The following is a 4,779-nucleotide window of genomic DNA, read 5'->3' on the forward strand; positions in this document are numbered from 1 at the left end:
TGGACTCTCAAAAGGTAAAAAGGGGTGATAAAACATAAGTCAAAACCAACTTCAAAGGATTTTGAACAAAAATAGTGACAATAATCACTGAAGTGGGTAATGTTTATCATTCACAAGAAAATGATAAAAAACCCAAGGGTACCAATAAAAAGTCTCAATGGATTTAAAAATACCCATATATATAAAAAGGTAAATCAACTGAAGCGACACACAAGAGTTTGGGCCAAAGGGGTATGTGAGAGTCAAAAAAGGATGGTATGAGTAAGGTGTTCATTTTCAGGATTCCATAGATGGTAATCTAGGGAAAAGAGATAAGGAAGAAGGAAGAAGGAAGAAGAGAGAAGAGAAAGAGAGGATAGAAATATGGTACACGTCCAAAGTGAGGAAGAAATTAGGATCTTGGACTTCATCCAAACCCTTCCCATACGGTATATTTATAGGTATCAAAACTACCAATATTACAAGTATACCCTTCACCCAAACAAGAGTGAAGAAGAGACAAGAAATTTAAACTAATTACATTAGTGTCACCCTAATTAAATCATATCTTCCAACTCTCCCCCTCAAGCTGGGAGGTAATGGCAATGATCTCAAATTGAACCAAATAACATATATGTAGTAATAAGCTTCTCCATCACGATGTCCCAAGGATAAGTATGACCCCAGGCACAAACTCTCAAAGGGTAGAAATGGGTGATAAAACATAAGTCAAAACCAAACTCAAAGGATTTCGAACAAATATAGTGAAAATAATCACTAAAGTGGATAATGCCTGTCATTCACAAGACAATGATAAAGACCCACGAGTACCAATAAAATGTTTCAATGGACTAAAAATACCCATATGAATAAAAGGGACCAGTCAAAGAAATGCTTCAAAAGGGTTGACCAATAAGGGTAAGTGAGAGTCAAATAAAGGATGGTAGGAGAAAGACTGGCAAAGGTTAATGGGTAAAGAGGAAAATAAGATGTTGAGGCCACCATATGCTTTATTTTTTTAAGAAATTCAAATTCCACATTAGACAAAACAATGACGACAAAAGTCAGCAAATAATGAACCCAAGGCAATCAACCGAGTTCTTCTTCAGAAAAAAATGTCTCAATCAAAGAGACACAATAGCAGTAGCGAAAATGGGCCAATGCCAAAATAACATGCACCACATGTGCAGTTGTATAGTAGTGGATAATCGGTAAATAATAGAAGTCCTTAACATTAATAAGGACATATGAGATAATTTACAGTGAGTCCATCAGGAAGTGGTGCCCCAAGTAATAAGTTTGATCTGAGTAATAAGCTACCTATACTTCAAAATAATAATCTAGGCGGAGATAGAAAACCAAGTTGAACCGAGTGAAATAGTAGACTAATATAACTGAGTCATAGAAGAAATATGTATAGAACTTGGGACCTGAACAAGTATAAACGAGGCAAAAAATAAGTGGGCCAAGTCAGGTTGACCTGGACCCGAGTTGACCACTGAGTTGACTTGGTCTGAGTTGGCCCGAGTTAACTCGATAGACTAGTGCAGAAACAGTAAGCTTTCACTTGGTGAACTTTGGCAGGTCCGATTCGAGATTCGGATAGAACCAGTACTAGTTTAATTTTTCCTAACTTAGGAAAACTTAAATCAGCAGTCATCTTCTTCCTTGACATCGAACGGAGCAAGAGAGCAGCTTATAGAAATGGCAACCACAGTAGGAAACTTTCAAAGAGAACCTCGACAGAACGGAATGGTAGAGGATCAAGATCAAGATTCAAGAAAATCAGTAGTAAGATCAAGATCAAGTTTTCAGAACAGAGTTTCTTCCTCAATGGTGCTTCGAAATAGAGTGATGAATCTCTCTTCTCCGTGGAAGAAATAATCCAGCAAGATACTCAGCAGCTTCTGTCAATGATGAATAAGAAACTCCTAGAAATAGAATAGCGAAGCAGTAGTAAACAAACAGAGAAGAGGATCTGTTGGAAGATAAACTCAAGCTCACACGACCAAGGAAGGCCCACATCTAAGATTATTATAAGATGGGCCACACGGCCAAGGAAGGCCCACAAGATGGGTTCAAGCCCATAAGAAGTAGGACCCACAATGATTACCATGAGCTGGCATCCTTATCACATTAGTTAGAAGATCAAGAAGGACTCACAAAAGTATCTTATCTTATGGTTATGTCAAAGAAGAGTTTTAGTTTGAGTTATGTTTGTCTTTTAACTATATTGAGTTATTTAATTATGTTAGGACTTATCTTTAAGTGTTAGACTTTGGGTGTAATTGGGACAAGGGTAGTTTTATTGTAATTGGACTCTACTACCTTCCTCTATTATAAATAGAGGTTCATGTACTCTGATTACAACAAGTTATTGAAGTCAATGAAGTATTTCTCTTTTCCATAAATTCATTAGGATCCTTCTAAGACTTCGTCAGATTTCATCAAAATAACAACGTCTTCAGGATAATTTGGATCCTGAAAATCACAGCTCTGATACCATGTTGATTTTCAGTATTCCATAGATGATCATTTAGGGAAAACAAATAAGGAAGAAGGAAGAAGAGAGAAGAGAAAGAGAGGATAGAAATATGGTACATGTCCAAAGAGAGGAGGAAATTAGGGTCTTGGACTTCATCCAAACCCTTCCCCATATGGTTTATTCATCGGTATCAAAACTACCAAGATTTCAAGTATACCCTTCACCCTAATAAGAGTGAAGAAGAGACAAGAAATTTAAACTAATTACATTAATGTCACCCTAATTACATCATATCTTTCAACAAAATGTAACTGACAAAAAGGGGTAAGTGAGATATTTTTCTGATATTGTTGATCAATAACAACAACTCAAAAAGTGATGCAAAAAATTCGGTTTAAATTCAGATTTTTGAATGCAACAAGATACCGGCATGACCTTTGATTCTTCCAATATATATACTTAAATATATATCAGATTGACATAAATTTTTTTTTATGAAACTAGGATTAAATACCTTTCATCCAAGTATTACTTCTCTTCATAAAATATACTTCTTTTGAGATAAATAATTTGATAGATTTCGGTCTCTCTAATCTGGCCAAATTAAGTACTCTTTTTCCTTTTTCCAGCATGACCATTGACTCCTCCAAGATCAATATCTCCATATAAAGAACTCAGATTGAGAATTGGTTGAATAGGTAAGCACTTTTGTTCCTTGAACCTCTCTGTTGTTGCTCGAACCTCTCTTGCAATCTGACACTTGTTGCTTCCAATATTTATTTCTATTTTTAGAAAGCTCAAATTGTAAAAAATCATTTTTTGTTGGAAAGTAGACTCAAATATCTTTTTTGTCAATATATAAAATGCAATATGAAAAGCTAAGTATAGAGGTGAGAACACAAAGCAAACAACAAGTATAGGGACAAAAAAAAAGAAGATAATTATGAACCTAAACTATTAGAGATAATAGATCAGAAAATGATCACATTATCTTTGTGGGTTGACCGAATCATCTCACAGAACCTGCTCTAATACCATTTGAAGTTGGGTCCTAGGCCCATCCCATATTGAGTAGCCCATATAGAAAGCCTCTTTCCCAACTAATAAACTCATGATCTTTGTACTCAATAATCCATGTAGGACTATTCCTTAACATATTTGAAGAGACTTTTGTTTATGATTTTGTAGGATCTTTTGGGAACTTCTGAGGTTTCATGTTGCAGACGGTTGGGAATTGGAATCTGATGTTTTTTACGTTCTATGGAAAAGGATAACAAAGAGAATTTTCATTTATGGTTTCTGAATTATCTTTGGGCTAAGGCGCTTTGCACTTTTGTATTACCAAAATTTGAAACAATCATTAAAGTATTTGTAATCAAGTTGAAATTTAGAAAATGTTGCACAAAAGATTATTTATTTTTTCAATGTTTTTTTATGTGATTCAATATGTTTCACATTTGGTAATATACGCATAAAAAAATGTGGATGTAAGAAAATGGACGAAATGAACCTCAATGTTTATTATAATGTGTTATATAGTTTTAAGTTAAAGAAATTTTTTTTTATGGTTGGTTGCTTGGAGTAATCAAATTAAAGGTAATTAAATTAAATTGAATTATTTTATTAATTAATATATAAAATTAAATTTTATTACAATAATTTGAAGGAAAATAATGTGTATCAATAAATAAGATTTTTAGAAATAAAATTGAGTTTTTTTAATATTTTTAAGGTTTGACAATATATTAAATTGATAATGAAAGGTAAGAAATTGATTAGAATATAATTTTTAATGTTAATATATATTTTTGAATTTTAAAAAAATAGAAAGTAATAAAAAACATATCGACAAATAATATTTAAAAAATTAACTTTTTTTAAATTTTAAAATATCTTTTTCAATATATAATGATGTGATTTTTATTAGTTAATATATAAATTTTATATTTTATTAAAATAAATAGAAGATAACTGACAAATAAGATTGTTAAAAACTAAAATAAATTTTAAAATACCTTAAATCGATAATCATAGTTGTCAATCATATTTGAATATTTTTAAAAACAATAAATATTAAAATTTATATATTTTTAAAAAAATTAAATTTATTGAAATGTGTTCCGACAAAAAATATTTATGAAAACCATTAAAAAATTACTAATTATTTTTAAAATTATTAAATGTCTAAAATCAATAATAAAAGGTATTAAATAGGTCATTTTTTTAATTACTTAACTTATTTTTTTAATCATTATAAATATAAGGTAATAAATATTTTAGTAATAAATTTTATTTCTAAACTCGGTAATAATTTT

Source organism: Aristolochia californica, unplaced genomic scaffold, assembly GCF_029961685.1.
Source record: "Aristolochia californica isolate CCGP_79_NKW_82.1479 unplaced genomic scaffold, dmAriCali1.0.hap1 SCAF_8, whole genome shotgun sequence".
NCBI lineage: Eukaryota > Viridiplantae > Streptophyta > Magnoliopsida > Piperales > Aristolochiaceae > Aristolochia > Aristolochia californica.